At 43.7% G+C, this 18,759-nt stretch overlaps 1 protein-coding gene across 1 annotated transcript in view; it reads left to right on the top strand.

The window, feature by feature from the left end:
• The first annotated feature begins 13,898 nt into the window (after positions 1 to 13,898).
• Positions 13,899 to 18,759, top strand: part of PVALB (parvalbumin) — a 41,414-nt gene continuing 36,553 nt past the window's right edge. The window contains exon 1 of the mRNA XM_077934986.1: positions 13,899 to 13,994. The gene's annotated coding sequence lies outside the window, so the exon portion shown is untranslated. The remainder of the gene's footprint in view (positions 13,995 to 18,759) is intronic.

The following is an 18,759-nucleotide window of genomic DNA, read 5'->3' on the forward strand; positions in this document are numbered from 1 at the left end:
GGCTTTTGAAACAGAGAGAAGAGTTGTGCATACGCCTGTGTCAAAAATGCTTGGCCCTATTTTAAAACACACACATGCACAAGTAAGGCCAAACTGCAATAGAAGCCAGTTTCCCACCCAAGTAAATATTGACACCTGAACAAAGCTGTGAGATTTGGGCTCTGGAGCATTTAAAAGGCAGCAACCCACCCAGCCCCCTTTTTGAAGAACCCACTTGCACAAATGTAAAATGACTCAGTCAGGGTGTGCCAGGCAGAGAATACACTCAGGGTGAAATGAGGACAGATGATGTTAAACACATTTTTGCATTTAAGAGGGGTTAAATTGGCAGGAAAGGGTTAATTCCTCCCCCCCATGCCTATTCTGATCCTATTGATTATCAGCCCCCTCCTCCTGTCCCTCTGATGCTGTTTTGGTTTTTGAAATCTGCATGTTAAATGCAAAGGTTTTTAAAGTGAAAATGAGAGCATATTCGCTAGGCAGAAACTCTGCTTAGATAAATGATGACTTTTGAGTTTCTCCAGGGTGCAGCACACTTTCTACAGGTCACCTGCCCATCTGCAGCCCCTTCTTGCATGTAAAGTGGCCTTAAAGTGTGGTGCTGCCACTTAGAGTGGTGGGAGGGGAACCTTGGAGCTCATATCTGCAAAGAGGGAACACTTATATTTTCAGAGAGGGGACAGAGAAGAAGAAGAAGAGTTTGGATTTGATATCCCGCCTTTCACTCCCTTTAAGGAGTCTCAAAGCGGCTAACATTCTCCTTTCCCTTCCTCCCCCACAACAAACACTCTGTGAGGTGAGTGGGGCTGAGAGACTTCAAAGAAGTGTGACTAGCCCAAGGTCACCCAGCAGCTGCATGTGGAGGAGCAGAGACGCAAACCCTGTTCCCCAGATTAGGAGTCTACCGCTCTTAACCACTAAAAAAATTACAGCTGAAAATAACGGCAATGGGAATCTCCCCATCCAAATTACTAGAGCAGGACATAGTCCCAGCTAAAAGAACAGTAACCTGTAAGCTAGAGGAGATGGACTTGCAGCAGAAAATGATCTTGGGCAATGGTACCTGCTCACCTCTAAATCTTGGTTTATTACCCCTCTTAAGGCTCCCAAACTATTTGAATTCCCTAACTTCCTCAGCTCATAGATATGCCTTTGTAAAGGCAAGATTCAACACCTTCCCATCGAACGTGCTGAGCAATAGATTCTCCAATGGACAGATATCGCTCTTATGTGATTGTAATAGTGGGGCACCGGAATCGTTGCATCACATAATCTTTGACTGTGCTTTTCAATTACCGGCCAGGAGCAAGTTTCTTGCTCAATATCTTAAGGGAATTGCCAATGATACGATTGAAGCCAAACTGAGATATCTACTAATTGATGATGACCCCCTAAAATCACTCATGGTTGCCAGATTCCTGATCAGCGTCCTATCCCTAAAGAAGAGAAACGGTCTCCTGTGTGATTCGGATAACCCCTTTAAACCATGACCTATGTTTTAGGTGATATCACCATTGTTTTAAACCATGATCTATGTTTTAGGCGATATCACCATTGATATCCCTGATTAATTTATGAGCAGAGGGCGATGTATAGGTTACAAATTTATTGTAATGTATGATGGTGGTTTCTGTTTTTGTATGATGGTGGTTTTTGTTTTTGTTTTGCTTCGATTATTGTTTGTCTTTTGTAAGTTTTGGCGATTTTAAATTTGGAGGTTTAAGTAAAATATGTTGGTATGGGAAACTGTCGTGTAACGGGCCAATGGCCGTAATAAAGATAAATCCAAAATCCCTGTTCCCCAGATTACGAGACTACCGCTCTTAACCACTACACCACACTGGCTCTCTCCACCGAGGGCCAGATTCCTTTCAATGAGCCTTCCAGAGCTCACATGCCAAGGGGACAAAGCTGCAAATGTAAATTTTTCTCATCAGTCGCACCAACAGCGATGCAACCGCCATTTTGGGCCCACCAAGCTTGAATACGGCGGGAAAGGTGTCCCATTTGAAGTCTGAACAGGACAGGGGACAGTTTTGTGCAAAAACGGGGCAAACCTGTTTTTCTAGGGATGGGTGGCAACCCTAATGACAATACAAGGCAAAGGGGTGAGGAGAAATCAGTATTATCAATAAATCCAAGTGGGACAAAACACAATCATAGAATAAAATCCACCATTCCTAAAGAGCAGAAAGAAAGTTAACAGATAATAAAAAAAACATTCCAGGTGCTGGTTTTGTTTCACTGCAGGGAACCACAGCAGTCTGCCTTCCCAGAGTTTCCAGAGAAGAAGGATTGATTGTTAAACCACTCTAGGAACAGCAGCCTTGCAATGGGGGTGTCCTAACGAGTCTTAGCAACCTTAACAAATTACAGCTTCCAGGATTCTTTGGGCAGGGTAGCCATGGGCTGGTTAAAAGTGACATGATATTGCTTTAAATGTGTAGCACAGATGAGGCCTTTGTTTCTCAAGCAATGCTGACTGTGTCCAGTCCTCATGTAACCCAAGAAGGCAGACTCAGCACCACCTTTCCTTTCTCTGGGGTGTCTGTTAACAGAACTTTCTAACCACAGTCCTTGTGCTTCCTCCTCAGAAAACCCGAGGGATATGAGAGGCCAGATCACCATGCACAAAAGCTAGATCCGGCCTGTTGGTTCATGAGGGAAAGGGGAAGAGAGATTATTTTTACACATGGCATGTAAAGCGTTTGAGGAAGCCACATGCTCTGGGCCTGCATACATGAATGTTGTTAATTAGGGAGAGATGAAAGAAAGAGAGAGGCACCCCTACATTTACTGTGTGTATAACCCTGAGGTCAAAACAAACAAATTCTGTTAGATTGCATATCCATATTTCAGCTAAGATAGGGTTTACGTTTCATCTAGAGATGCAGGGAATTCAAAAATGCAGAGCCAGTTTGGTGTAGTGGTTAGCGTATAGGACTAGGACCTGGGATGCAGCAGATCTATGTATTTGCAATAGTAATTTTAATTAAATTAAGGTATTTATACTTCAAAAATTTGCTGAACCACAGAACGGTTTTGGTGTGTTTCCTATGTTACCCTTCAAACATTTCACACTCTTAAAAGTGGTTTAACAGAAGTTTAAGATTTGATGAAATGTACTGCTTACAGTTCAATTTTCTTCCCACCAACCCCCATGACTTCAACTGTCTTGAAATTTTACATCTCTGGTGGGGGCAACGTTGCATTACATCTCCAGCTCTAAACGCATCTGGCAGTGCTTAGCAATATGATTCTCCATCACTTTATTTTTCTGGTTAAAAAAGAAAAAAGAAATATCCCAACAGAGGTGAATTCAGGAGAGGACATGAGCATTGTTCCTGAGACAGCACAGATATATAGCAGAAATAATATCACGCATATCCACTGTCAGATTTTATACATAGTTTTGTCACAAAGTATTTATTTCTGAATCAGATCAGCAGTTCTTAAGATCTATTTGAAATTCCTGTGTGTTCTGGTTTCACCTTAAACCAGTGCAAGGTTTCACATCCACAAGAGCCAAGTTGCCAGTGCAGCCCTGTGCGTATCTGCTCAAAAGTAAATCCTATTGAATTCAGAGACACTTGAATCCGGTGTGCAGGATAACATTCCCAGATAAGGTACCATATCTATTCAAAGGGGGGAAAGGTAAGGATTATGAAACACCAGGTGATTTTTGTAATGCAAAGTCATGTCTCCTCGAGGTACCCTTCTCCAGCTTTTCAAGTATTTTCTCTTTGTCCAGGGAATGCTATAAAAGGGGCGCTAAATAAATTCTTCGGTATTCGCTGTGCCCTCTCCACAGGTTAATTGCTTGCCTTTTTGAGCTGTGGGCTTAAGCCTATTTAAAGAACCAGCTCTGTGCTTTTGCCTCTGCGCAGGTTAACAAGGGCACATACAGATATTAATTGTTTTGAGCCTTAGAAACAGCATCTTTCTCTGGATCTCCCACACACTTCAAAGTTCTTTTGTCACACTGACTTTTACATTGTGGGATTTGCCATGGTTTCCCAGCCTCTTAAGATCACGAGCGCGTTTTATTTCTCTTGCACACCTGAACCCCGGCCGTCTTCCGATGAGGGCAGAGCAGCATTGTATCCTCACAAGATTGAGGGTGATGTAGGTTAGATCAGGGGAGCCTGGAGGTTTATGCACAACCCCAACACTAGCCGTGCCTTTTCTTTGCAATACAGACCGTACAATATACTAATGTTTTATAGTACAGTGATTAAAAATAAAATGTGAGCTGCAGGTTCCCTGTTTAAGGTGTTGTTGTTTTGCATACCCTTTGGGGTGTCTGGATGTGACATGGCCTATGAACCCACCAGCAATCCAGACACAGAGCCAGAGGCTGTAGAGCTTACGGAGCCAGATGATCAAGTTCAGGGCTCTCAGCCGACCAGTGGAGACCAGGACACCAGTGGGCCTGAGGTTGCTGGACAGGAGCCCCCAGAAGAACCACTCGGACCTGTAGGGCCAGAATGTAGATTCCCACTGGCACCAGCAGCATTGGGAAGGAGGCTACAGAACAGAGGAGGAGGAGGAAGAGGAGTGCCCATCTTCAGGCCAGAGGGTTGGCCTCTGATGTTCTCCACCAGGGGGTAGAGGCTGGAGGAGGGAGTCTGGGGACTAGGACTTTAAAGGCCTCCTTCTGCTTTCAACCTCTGACTGGAGCCAATTGCTTACTTGGAGCTCTCCGGGGTGCTGCAGCTTTTGACGAGCCCCACACTTCCTCTGGCATTGGACCAGGACAAGACAAGGGAGCTGGACAAGGTCTGCTGCACACAGTCCACAAATCTCCTTTCAAGGTTTTCCCCTCTCTGAGCACCAGATTGAGCTGCTCTAGAGGAACAGATTAATGGATGTTGCATTTGAGCTGCTTGGCTGCTCTTCAGAGACATTGTTGAAGAATGAGATGCCATGAAACACCATCAGCATATTCCTGAGCACCACTAAAAGCCTAGGCTAGAGCACCTATCGTCAGACCAATGTCTTCCTTTTGAAAGGAACTTGGAGGCCAGGGCTAGCCCCGCCATTTTGTCAGAGGGAGGTGGCAGCCTCAGGCAGCAGATGCTGCAGGACATGGAGTGGTGGTGAGGTGTTGAGCTGTGTGTGAAATGCCTGTCCTGAGCTCAAAAAGCCGCTGATAAGAACAGAAAAAGCCCCCTGCTGGATCAGGCCAATGTCCCATCTAGTCCAGAATCCTGACCTCACAGTGGGCAGCCAGAGGGTGTGGCCCTGTTTTCCAGGGCTCAAGTAAGATTCAGCCACCATCTTCTCTTTTGTTTCAGGCAGCAAAATGCCTCTGGACTGGACCTGCTGGAGACAGTGTAAAACAACAACAACAGCAACATTTTACTGCCTGAGTGTCAGGGACTGGACAGATAGGAGGAATGGTGGAGACCACCACTACCACCACCACCCCCAGCCTGAAGCTTCCAGAGAAAAGCAAGAAAGTATAGATTTACCACAGTGGTTTGCAGGAGGTCACAGCTCAGAGGTAGATGAGGGGCAAAGCTGGGAAATAATGGGAGAAGAGGAGGGGGGAGCAGAGCTGGAGCAGCTGGCTGACTTGCTATCACTAGAAAACATTCCAGACCCCCCCTTGTCCCAGAACCCGGCAAGCATTGAAAGTGGGAGAGCAAAGAGCTCAGAGACAAATGGCCCTAAGCAGCCACCGTAAGGTGGGTGGTGCTGTTGATGATTGAGGAGGGAAGCGGGGTGGGGATTGCTCGGAGCAACGCCATTACTCCAAGAGGTTGCATTTCTAAGCCTCTCTCTGTGAATATTGAATAAAAGACATTGGTAAGAACCTTCATTGTCTATCTATTCCTGGAAGCCTACCGTAGGGGGATCGGATTCCCCGACGCCTGACACTGAGGAAGAACAGCAAATGGTACCCCACACTCACCCATCTATCCAAGTCAAGGTGCATGGTGCCCAAGGCCAGATAAGTTATCTTGGCAGCTGAGACAGCAGATTCTACAAGCATCCCCTCCCTGGCTGTAAAAAAAAAAAGATAACAAGAAATTATTTGGGAATGGCCATAACTCAGAGGCTGAGCTTCTGTTTTGCATGCAGAAGATCACAGGTTCAATTCCTCATATCTCCAGGTGGGGCTGAGAGAGCCCCCTGCCTTAAACACTGGAGAGCTGCTGCCAGTCAGTGCAGACAATGCTGGTGTATGTATAAGGCAGCTTCATGTGTTCCTAATTAAATAACTAACTCATAATAAATAGTTTACTGCCTCTTTGTGACACCCAAATCAGCTGGCTGCCTCACTCTGCCAGCTGGTAGATCCAGCCCTTACAGATGTGTAAAGAAAAAGAAAGAAGGGAAGAGCCCTGTTAGGAGCTCATAGGGCCTCTTTTAGTGTTGCAGTGATGATGGAGAATAACCCTGGACCTCACATGTCAGTAATGGTGAAAAGTACAAAGGGTGCAGAGAGAAGGAAGAGGAAATCATCTGAACCATTAAGCCCCAGGCTTCTCAGACTGCAATCTTGCGCACACTTCCATGGGAGTAAACCCCATTGGACACAGTGGGACTTACACATGTGTAGATGTGCATAGGATTGTACTGCATGGATATTGAACAAGAGACCTGGTATCTGCCAGCACCAAGGTGTGCCAGCGACTGTTAGAGTTACTTGTCATGAATACCAAACACCCTTCTCTTTTCAGATAAGCAAGATTCCTGCTGGCGTTTATCTTGCAGAAGGTAAGGATGGGCAAATCTGTCAGTTTCAGTTTCTTTCATTTTTTCATATTTTTCAACCCTCAGCTCTTTGCATTTCCACATCAGTGTGCTTTTTTTAAAAAAAAAAGTCCTCAAGAAAATTAATCAGCATTTTAGTGCCATTTTCTCTTAAAATACACACTTGCATGCATTTTCCCCGATATGCAAATTTGTGCAAATCAATGTTCCCTAATATAATGCGTTTTTGTACGTTGTCTTCTCTAACATGTACATTTTGTGCACACTTCACCCTAGTGTATGCATTTTTGTACAGATTACAAGGTTAGAGGAATGCATTGCAAAATTGAGAGAAGTGAACATTTCAGAGGATGGCTATTGTTTCAGAAAGTGTGAATTTGTTAGATTCACCTTTAAATAGGAATTAAAATAAATTACTCCTTCGCCCCTGGCAGAAAGAGGAAATAATTATGAGAATCATACTGTGGTTTTATTTTTATTTTGGAAAAACACTGTGTTTTCAGGGTAGGGGGGGAAAGATTCCCTAACACAGCACATGTGGTCAGGTTATGCTAAGCAGTCTCAAAGCAAAGGAACTCTGTACAACGTTTCCTTCAAGATCCTTCATTTCTGTGCTGCTTCTTGTAATAGCCAGGGACCTGGTCCTACCCCCTTCTTCATATTGTATTATGTTTCCCATCATTCTTTACTCAGGGGGTGGCCTCCTTTCAAAAACTGCACATTTGTAAGATTTGCTTTTAAATGTGAACTAAATATTTCTCCTCCCTCTCTAGTGGTCACCCTAGAGGCGGAGTGGGGTGGCTGGGAAGAGAGAGCAAGAGGAGATTTCCATTATATGTCCTCCCACTCCCTCAACTCAGGTGTGAAGAGAGGTCATTCTGAACATGTTGCTGGCAAGCTGCCGACCTCGGTACCTCTGCTCCTCACCTCTGCTTCCAAAACTTGCACTGATTTTGATGCTTCCCATCTATGGACAATTTGTGACCTGCTGTCCTCCCTTCAAAGGAAGAAACGGCTGAGCAGGAATTAGGCCGAAACACTGGAGGAATCAAAGCACAGGCTGCCTCACTCTCGTCTTAGTCTTTTGGGGCATTCTTTGTGAGCAAATTCTTGGAAGGGAGAATGTGAATTCTTGCCATATTTGAGGGAAGGGGTTGCATAGGAATAGAGGAGGGAAATAAAATGTGAGCCAAAGTCCTTGATGATGATGCTTGGAGGCCACGCCATCTAATTATTCTGCCTCCAACCTCTGTTATCAAGAAGCCAGTAGGCTTTGGGGTCTCCCAGGAACAGGAAGCACAGAACTATAGAAGGAGGGAGAGGAAGGGTGGGGGAACAGCAAGGTGGCTGTGGTGAGAAATCATTCTTCAGGTTCCAGGTCTCCCGCTTTTCTCCTTCTGCTGAATGTGACATTTTCTGCTGGCGCCTCACTCCAAAAAGCTCTGCTGCTAATTTTATGCCCAGGGCTCTGATGCTCTGTAATTTGAAACTCTTCTCAGCAGCCTGCCAACCCAGGCACACACCCCCGTCCTGTGCTGCCGAGAAGCAACGGGAGGGAGGGCAGATATCAGGCAAATGTCTAAGCTGGCCTCAGGATGTTTGGATAACTCCTGGCCTTGTGCAACAGCATCCGCACAGATTTCTTCCTTCTTCCCCCTCAGTCCCTTTCTCAACCCTCCCGATGGCCTAGCCACATTCACAGTGTGCAACAAAGTACCGCTTTAAACTGCCATGGCTTCCTGCAAAGAATTCTGGGGTCTGTAGTTTGTGAAGGGTGTTGAGAGTTGTTAGGAATACCCCATTCCCCTCCCAAACACGTGGACATTGCATCTGTTTTAATCTGCTTTTAGTTTATTGTTGACTTTAATTATATTTAACAAGGTTGTGGAACATAATTCCCTGACATATCTACTACAACTATAGCACAGGTTTCTTTTTTTAGGAAACCTGTGGGTGGGAGGAGACCAGCAGCGCCTCCAATTCACCCAGAGGTCCCTTTAGAGGTGCCATTTGGGGGACTGCCAAGGAGGTACGGATCCTGCCTCCAAGGAGTGAACTGCAGCCTTCACTACTAGAAGAAGAAGAAGAGTTTGGATTTGATATCCTGCTTTATCACTACCCTAAGGAGTCTCAAGGGATGCAGGTGGCACTGTGGTCTAAACCACAAAGCCTAGGGCTTGCTGATCAGAAGGTCAGCGGTTCAAATCCCTGTGACGGGGTGAGCTCTCGTTGCTCAATCCCTGCTACTGCCAACCTAGCAGTTTGAAAGCACACCAGTGCAAGTAGATAAATAGGTACAACTCCGGTGGGAAGGTAAACGGCGTTTCTGTATGCTGCTCTGGTTTGCCAGAAGTGGCTGAGTCGTGCTGGCCACATGACCCAGAAGCTGTACACCGGCTCCCTCGGCTAGTAAAGCGAGATGAGCGCTGCAATCCCAGAGTCGTCCACAACTGGACCTAATGGCCAGGGGTCCCTTTACCCTTTACCTTACCTAAGGAGTCTCAAAGCGGCTAACATTCTCCTTTCCCTTCCTCCCCCACAACAAACACTCTGTGAGGTGAGTGGGGCTGAGAGACTTCAGAGAAGTGTGACTAGCCCAAGGTCACCCAACAGCTGCATGTGGAGGAGTGGGGAATTGAACCCAGTTCACCAGATTACGAGTCCACTGCTCTTAACCACTACACCACACTGGCTCCTCCTCCTCCTCCTCCTACTACTACTACTACTACTACTACTACAGCAGCAGCAGCAGGCAATGAATTCCCTGAAGGCTGGGTCTTTTGCCCCTGTGGATCCTGCCGCCTGAGGCGGTCACTTCACCTTGCCTCATGGGAGGCAACCCTGATGACTTTGCTATGCTTCTTATCTCTTCCTTTTATCTGTTAGTTTCATTTTTGAAGTTGAAAGTTCTTATTGTGACTTATGTTATTGCACCCGACCCTAATATAACTTTGTGATGAAGGATGGGTAAAATATTTTAAATAAATGAAATATTTATTTACAGTGGTGTAGTGGGGGGAAGGTGCTAAGGAGCACAGCTCCGGGACTTCTTTCTTTCTGATGAACCCTCCCTGTTCTGGTAAGTGAATGAGGTGATAATGAGGTTTCAGGTTTGTTTGTGACAGATTAGCACAGAGGAAGTCGGAGGATAAGGGGAATAGCCAAGCATGCACTGGATATGCCTTTCTTGCCTTTGATGAAGTACCTGTTTCATACTACTGGTTTAGAAGTTAACACTTTTATTTGCAAGATTGTTTGCACATCAAATTGAAAGGCTGGAGACCTTTTGTTTAAGCTCAATTTATTTGACAAGTTGAACCAATGCAGTCAGAAGTAAGCACTATAGCGTTTAATGGAGCTGTACGCCCAGGAAGCCATGCACAGGGTGGCAGTCATGGTGATCTCTGTAAATTGGGAATTATGCTATATACAGCCCTCCCTCTGTATATATGAGACAAACATTTAAATACACATGTCTATGCATATAAGTAGGGATGGACAAATCTCTCAATTTTGGTTCTCTGCATTTCTCATTTTCCCCATCTTCCTGTTCTTCACATTTCTGTACCAATCTGTGATTTCTCCCCCCCCCCCATCCTCATAAAAATTCAGCAGCATTTTAGTGCATGTTTCTCCTAAAAAACACATTTTTGTATGGTTTTGACTGTGTGTGTCAAAATCATACGAAAATGTCTTTTTAGGATAAATTTGCACTAAAATGCTGCTGAATTTTCAGATAGATAGATAGATAGATAGATAGATGATAGATAGATAGATAGATAGATGATAGATAGATAGATAGATAGATAGATAGATAGATAGATAGATAGATAGATGATAGATAGATAGATAGATGATAGATAGATGATAGATAGATGATAGATGATGATAGATAGATGATAGATAGATAGATAGATAGATAGATAGATAGATAGATAGATAGATGATAGATAGATAGATAGATGATAGATAGATAGATAGATGATAGATATATAGATAGATAGATGATAGAGAGATAGAGAGATGATAGATGATAGATGATAGATGATAGATAGATAGATAGACGATAGTAATGTCTCATTCTATAATGTATTTTTATGTTATTCTTCCTATGTACACACATTATGCTAATATTGTCTGGTTGGAGACCTGCACCACAAAATTCAGAGAAATGTGAATTTGAAATGATAGTTGTGTTTCAGCTTGTACATTGCTTTGAAAAGTATAGGTTTGGTAGTTTCATATTAAAATGGGGGGGGGTCAAACTTCCTCTCCATCCATATATGGGAGGGTGGGAGAGGGGGGTCTGCATTTTTGGAGTTTGTCTTGATGAGTTCCTGCACTTCAAAATTTACCACCACACCACAGCAGATACGAATGAGAAGGGCAAACAAGTGGGGAGAGTGGGAGTCTCCAACCTGGTCTTCAAAGACATACAGTACAGCTCCAAAACCTGACCCACATATGTCCTGCTTTTTAATTTATGGGAAGCACTAAGATGGACTAGTCAGCAGCTAGCCATAAATCTTTCCTCTTGGCTAAGCCATGTAGACAGGAGGGTTGGGATGCATGACTTGAACAAGATTCCAGCCCACTACTCCTCTTGTGTCTGCTACACACACATGATCGTGGTTCAGAAACTTACAGAGATACCTTGAGGTGATATCCAACTACTAGGAGACTCACTGCACAAGAGGCACAAAATCATACAACATATCTTCTATACTGCAAACATTCCACCTTCATGATAGTGCTTTGAGTTGTGGGTGCCAGCATTTGTGAACTCCAGATTCCCCTTGATTCCTGGGTCTGATAGGTGTTAGAATTTAATCAAGGCTTGGAGTAATACAATTGGCTGCCAGATTTAGCAAAGTGTAAAATATAGGCCAAACTAAAATACAAGCCAAACTTCCATGTTCATGAAATCAGTCATTAACCAAAGACCAAGGGAAGGTAATGGGCCATTAGGAAAGCCAGAGAGAGGGGACCCTGCCAGACAGCCCTTGGGAGATGCCCCGACTCCAGGTCTGAGTTAGTTAGCAGGACAAAGGCCAGAGTCTGAAAGAGAGCAGTTGTTTAGGATTACAGTTGGCTGGGATGTGTCCACTCAGTTTAAAAGTTTGATCTAAATGCTATTGTATTTAGGGCAATTTAGGGTCATGCAGGCAAGGCTTAATTCAAAGATGGACTAGTGAAGTGCATCCATCCCGCTGCAAAATCTTGTGCAGGCACAGCCTTCTTCTGTATCCCCCACCTCCCACATTCCTTCCCCTCTCCATCCATCTCTGGCCTTGAAAGAAGGAGAATGGAATTCCTCAAGGCAGCTAATGACTTGGCTTTGGCCCCTGCCTTGCCAGTTTCAGCTCCCTCTTAATCAAGTGGCATGTGAGGCACGACAGGAAGCTTTGGAATGCAGGGCAGGAACTGACCCAGTAATCCCATGGAAAGTCAGGCCTGCCTTAATGATTCTTGTAAAATAAGCAGCAAGGGTTTAGCACCAGAAATCTCTTTGGGCCAATACCCCTTCTGAAATGCTATTTGACACCGTCCGTGACTAAGGGCTGCTCCAAATGACTTATTTATTGAGCATTTATTTACTGAGCATCTGTCCTGATTTGCTTGCACAAAGCTTATGTGGAGGTTACACCATGTCTGGTGTCTACTGAGAATTCGTTCTGAAAGATCCAGCAATGTAAAGTACAATATTAAAAACACTTTAAAACAAATTACAACCACCACTAGACTGGAAGTCTTAAAAATATCTCTCTCCAACATCAAAGGCCAGGATCAAAAGCAGCCTATGAACATTCATCCTAATTTGTTTCTTGAGTCCTTGTACATCTGCCTGCTAAACATTCATTCATTTCACACTGTTCAATGCATTTCCCCATTACTTTCCTAACTGCAAAACTCTGTTTCCTTTCTTAACTGTATCTGTTGCACTAGGAAGACAGAACACTTTAATCTACTCCAAATGGACAACCCTAAATTCCTCAGCATGTACTTGAATCAATCCTTCAAAATTCTGACAGTCTATAGGTGCCCTAAGCTATACTGGGATGGTGAGGTGGGGGGAGATGCATATTCCACAAGGCCTGTGGGTGATCATGTATAATGGCTGGAGAATGTACAAAATTCAGCCTAGATGTGCACATTCCCCATAGCCTTATGAACAAAATGTATATTGGCCAATTAATGTGTACAATTCCCTCTTCATGGAAATAGTATGTGCACATGTTCCATGAGGCTTGGTGAACGTATACATTTGATCATGTGTATTGTCAGTTTTATTTTGGACAAGAGCACAATGGGTATACCAGGTGGTCTGTACGTTCACCTTGGTTGTATTGAAAGTACTGAAAACATTTCTATCAGCATGCTTTCTGCTAAGAGAATAAAAAACACCCTTGAGAAACCCATTTGAAATGAGAGCTTCATCATCAAAAGTCTTTCCTTCAATAAATTTCTGAGTGAAACCTGAAATGCAGTCTAGGGAAGGCTTTTTTATTGGACAAGTCTTCACCAGCTAGGTCCCAGTAGAAATTGGTGGGCAGAACTCACCATGAATGCCTCCCTTGTTCTCTTTTAATGGCAATGGTGCTCACCTGAGAGGTGCCAGAACCTAGTTCCGGTGAGTTCTGGCTAGGGAAAAAAGCCCTAGCCTTTTGTAAGATCAGCTCATGGAGAATAAGGCTACCAGGGTGTACTAAACATGATGGATATGTTACTTCTAGTAACATACTTCCCATCCACACAAACAGCAATTTTATTTATGTCTGAAATTGCATTGAGGGCTCTTATCAGAGAGCTCCTTCTTAGATTGTGGCCCTCGGCGGATACCCAACCAGACAAAGCCTTGACACCAATCCTAGCCTGAAGCAGGAACTGCATTTCTGCGTCAGTTTTTCATGGTGGGCTTTGTGACGGTTGTTGGATTTTGCTGTCTCCTGTCTTTGGGCTCCTTTTATGGAGGTCTTAGTCTTAATCCTTAATCCCTCCAACTAAATTTATCAGCTGTTGATTCTAGCCAAGAGTTAAGCTAAATTAAACTTTGGAATTCCATGTAGAGTGTATCAGATGCACTTGAGTTAAGGGGAGGTGGAGCTGCAACCCAGCGAGTGTCCTAATTACAAGCTGCCTGGGGAGCCATCCTTCACACCAGAGGCTTCTTTCTCACCTCTTCAAGCCTGTTACAGTTTTGGTGGCTTCAACATGACGGAAAACTGATCCAGGGGTGCAGTGCGCCAATCAAAACACCTACTGTCCAGCAGGTGTGTCTGAGTATCGTGTCTGGACATGCACATGCCAGGCATTGACTGCAAGGTTTGATCTGTCTCTGCATGTTTGCATGTGTGACACTGTGATCTCATGGCAAATTTGTGGTCTTTGATAGCAAGTGTGCATGCATGAGAAAAATATAAGAGAAATCTTTTTATATGCAACAGCCGCTGCCCGGTTATTAATTGCATCAAACTGGAAAGGGGGGAAAGTACCAACAGTAAGGGAATGGCAGAATAAGTTATTTGACTATGCAGAAATGGCTCAATTGACAAATAGATTAAGGGGAAATACAAAACAGTCATTCACGCAAAAATGGGATATGTTCAAAAATACTGTACCTACAAAAATACAATAATGACACAACATCTATGGCAGCGTTTGAATGACACTTGTGTAAATTAAATATTATTAATTAAGGAAAAATGGTACGATATGTTATAAGAAAGTATTAGAAAATATAGTAATAGTAAGGTAAGAAGTATAAGTACATTCAATGTTGTAAATGTAACTTACATCGGGAAATGACGGGAAGTATATTTTGGCATAATTTAGTTTATTGGATTTTACTTTGGTTTATTTTTGTCTAGTTAGAAAGTATAAGAAAAGAGCACGTATAAGTACAAATTTAAATCAATATTTAACGGTATAAAGGTTGTTATTATTATTATTAGTTTTACCTTTTCTTTGTATGTGTATTTAAGACTGTGTATGATATTCTTGGATGTCAATTAATAAAAAAATAAAAAGAGAATGCCTGTGCCCTTTCCCATAACTTACTCAGATGTAGTCTCTCGCACACTTATCCTCTGCTATGCAAAGCCATTTCTCACATTAGACAGGGGCAAAGCTGGATCAATAGGAAACTGCAGGCAGATACTGTACGCAGATCAGTGTCCTTGTGTTGTACATGTGTTAGATGCAGTGCTATTTTTCTAGGAAAAGAGGTGCCAGACCTCACCATGAACGCCTCCCTTGTTCTCTTATGAAGGCAATGGTCCCCACCTGAGAAGTGCCAGAACTGAGTTCCGGCTGGAAAAAAAGCCCTGGTTAGATGAAATGTGTTTGTCACATTCACACATTTTGTATTTAGATTTGCGCTTAAAACAGGCACAGACCTGAAAGCATAATGGAAAAAAGTGGCCCCGACATGCGAGCATATGTGGAGACAAACACCTGACTTTCAATGCATGCAGTAAAACATCTTTCCCCTTCCCTCAAGTAAATATTCACAGAGAAATTAATGGAGGCTTGAAGTCTGTGCATTGAAATGCTCGGCTTCTGAAACCAGAAATCACCTGTTATGATTCTTTTCCTCTTAAGAGCAACAGTGAATTCCAAGCATATGTGAAATTGCTTAATTTTCAGTAAGGATTGAGGATAGGAAAGGATTTGTGAGATATTAAGTGGGCAATGTATTTGTAATATCTGGGGGAGGTGGTTTGGGGCTCCTGGAAAGGATGAGGAAGTGTGCAGACATACGCCTTCTGAACTTTTGATATACTGACCACATGAGGACTAAAAACTTATTTTATTTTTGAAAAAAGGCTGGTAAAATATATTAGTAGATTCTCCAATGGATTGCTTCTCTGTGCACTGAATTTTGGCTCTGCAGATGTATATTTTTCCATATTAAACAACTGATATTTTTTTCAATTTAATACTGTAATTTATTCCATGCGTCCAATAAAAATTGAAAAATAGTTTATGACATTTTGGGCTAAGAGCTCTCACCCCTACTTTTAATTGTTGGAGTGGCCAGGGCAACCCAGTCAGATGGGCTGGGTGTTGTTGTTGTTGTTAAAAGGAATTACCGGTAAATATTAAAAGGCAGCCCTTCTGCCGTTCTCTCTTTTTCCCTCTCAGTCTAATTTGGCCCTTAACAGTGATCCAAAAGAGTGACTCCCAGCTTGCTCTCTACCCTGCTCCACACTGAGGTGAGAACTGCAGAAAAGCTGTAGAGTTCTTTATTATTATTACTATTTATTAATATTACAATAATTAGTTAAATTAAGTAAATCACCTGTCCTCGAAAATCAATGGCAGGGGCCATCAAGAATAAATCAGATCACCTGGTTTCAAAGACTTTGCTTCCACCTGTCGCTACCTTCCAGATCTGTCTCTGAAGGGTGGCCAAGCTGGGCTTTCGTCAGAGCCCCAAGACCAGCAGAGGGCCCACTGTCCTAATCATAATACTACCTTTCCCACTTTGCACAGAATGTCCCAGATAATCAGATGCAGCCTAGGAGAATTCCCAGTTTGTATATCCTGCCTTTTCCATGGTAAGGGTCACATTGAGGGAGTTATGCCAGAGCCCCACCCCCCATGCTAGTCACAGGTCAGTAAATGACTTCAGCAGAAGCACTGGTGCCTGGCCTTGTGGCGCTGTTCTGTTTATTATCTCCTCTCCTCCAGGCAAGAGTTCTTACATAGTCTCAATGGTTCTTCCCCCCCTACTAATTGTTTCCCAGTGACTTCCCAGGTTAAGAGCAGTTTCAGGTTAAGTACGGACCTCCGGAACAAATTAAGTACTTAACCCGAGGTACCACTGTAGTGGACTGTATGAGGACCAATAAACTGAGGCTGGAACTCAACAAGGTGGAGGCACTTTGGGGTTGTGATTCTCAGAACTAGGAATTGGTTTGGCAGAGTTGCACACATTTTGAACCTGCAAGCAGCAGACACCCCAAGCTTGGCAGTAGTTCTCAATCCAGCTTTGTCATAGGAGACCCAAGTGGTGTTAGTGGTAGTGTGCTTATTTCTAACTATAGTCTGCTCACAAGCTACAGCCATTCCTGGACAGAGATAGCCCAGACACGATAATCCATGCCTTATGACTTGATTACTGAAATGGTCCCTGCTACATGGGGCTGCCCTTGAAGATGGCCCAGAAACTACAACTGGTGCAGCCGGAATGCTGAGCAGTTCATTCTGCTAGAATCACGTAACACCGATTATGAAGGATCTGCACTGTCTGCCTTCATTTTTCCAGGCTCAGTTCATTATCTCAGGTACCTGGTACCTGATCCAGCTGCTGTTTGCCTGGAATTGCTAGTGATTGGACCTAGCATGCGTTCTGCCACTGAGCTATGTGGGCCCTCCCTTTATGGTTAGGGATAGTTCGTAATTATGAGCTGTCCATTTCTTTTAGAAAAACTGTAGAATTGTCCATCAATTTATTTGAGGTGAAAAGCATCAACTTATGAAGAGGAGACATCTATTCATCATCAGCTAGGCATATTTTGACATCCTACTCCCTTCCCAATTTCCCTCCTTAATTGGTCATACCAATAGTCATATACCAAGTCTGGCTTGTTGCTCATTTGGTTGCCAATGTTTGTGGTTTCAGACTGACCCAGGGCTGTATGAAGGCCATGCAAAATAAACATTCTAAAATGCATGTCATGCAGTCCACACTCCTGTGACATCAATGGCATCACAATTGCTCTGGGTGTCCAGTTCTGGTCCTGCAGAGGAGCCCACAGGGCAAGGCGGTTCCATTGTTGCAGCACCAACGAGAGCTCCTCGTTAGCAACCTGCTCTGGCAAGGATTAGAAGTCATCTGGGGTATTTTGAACCTCTGTCTCCAGTCCACCTCTCTTGGGCTTCACCCCCTGTTAAAGAAATAGACTCTCTTAAAGGGCCAGCTCTCTGGCCTGAAGATGGGCACTTCTCCTATGCTCCATGACCTGCCTGGTGCACTCCCAGTCCCATTAGACTGGCAAGGTAATATAGGAGGCACTCAGTTCTTTGGATCTGGAAAATAGGCACCCAGAAAGGTCCTGGTAGGGATTCAATGGGCCTTGGTAAGGTAGGATTTGGTTCAATGAACTTGTGCCTGCCGGCCTCAGGTTCTGTCTTCCCCTGATCACCAGCATTAGATATAACCTGAAATGTGGGCTAGCTGCTCTGTTGGTGATACTGAGCTTCTGACTCAGTGCTGGACTCTGGGGCAGTAGCTATAGGTGGGCTGAAGGAACACTGCTTACCTAATCTCCCATCACCACTGTTGGTGTGATGCACTGTCCAATCAAGAAGAAGGGGAGAATAAATCTCATTGCCAGATTTGTTCTGTTGGTGAGTTTGCACCACACCATCCACACTGCTGCCTAGCCCCTCACCTTCCCACTACACCACAAGGACGGCCACCCTGTCCAACCAACTGCTACTGCTCTGGGGTCATGACAGTGGACTGATAGCTGCTGCTACTCTTACTATTAGTCATATCTTTGGAACCAACAATGGAAACCACTAGCACCAATAATTGTATGTCATAAAGAAAGTAGTTTAGAAAACAAGATGGATTGATCCTTTATTAGGATAAACTTGCAATTACAGTCAAAGCAACTGCATGATTAGAGCAGGAATGCTTCTTAAGGAGGCAAAATTGCATGTTGTAATAACAGGCGCATCGTTTTCTGTCCCTGTCAAAAGGTACAACAAAGGGGTGAAAAAATAAAGAAAAAGAATTGCATATCTGATTTTTTGCATGGACACTCAAAGAATATGGAGATTTCATATCACAGAAGACGCCCGCTAGTGCTTTCTGCCAGAGGAACTAAGTAATTCACTACTGAGAAATCTACAGAAGACTGAAGCACATCAAAGCATCATTATTGTAATGCAAAAAAGCAGCAAGATAGTCCAAATCTGCCAGGGCTTTTCTGAATTAACCTTATGTAATGATCCTATTTTCTCTCCATTATTTAAAAGGCATACTCTGCCGAGCCCATTTTGCATCAGCCATTCTCTGCCTTA

The sequence above is a fragment of the Podarcis muralis genome, chromosome 10, assembly GCF_964188315.1.
Source record: "Podarcis muralis chromosome 10, rPodMur119.hap1.1, whole genome shotgun sequence".
Classification (NCBI taxonomy): domain Eukaryota; kingdom Metazoa; phylum Chordata; class Lepidosauria; order Squamata; family Lacertidae; genus Podarcis; species Podarcis muralis.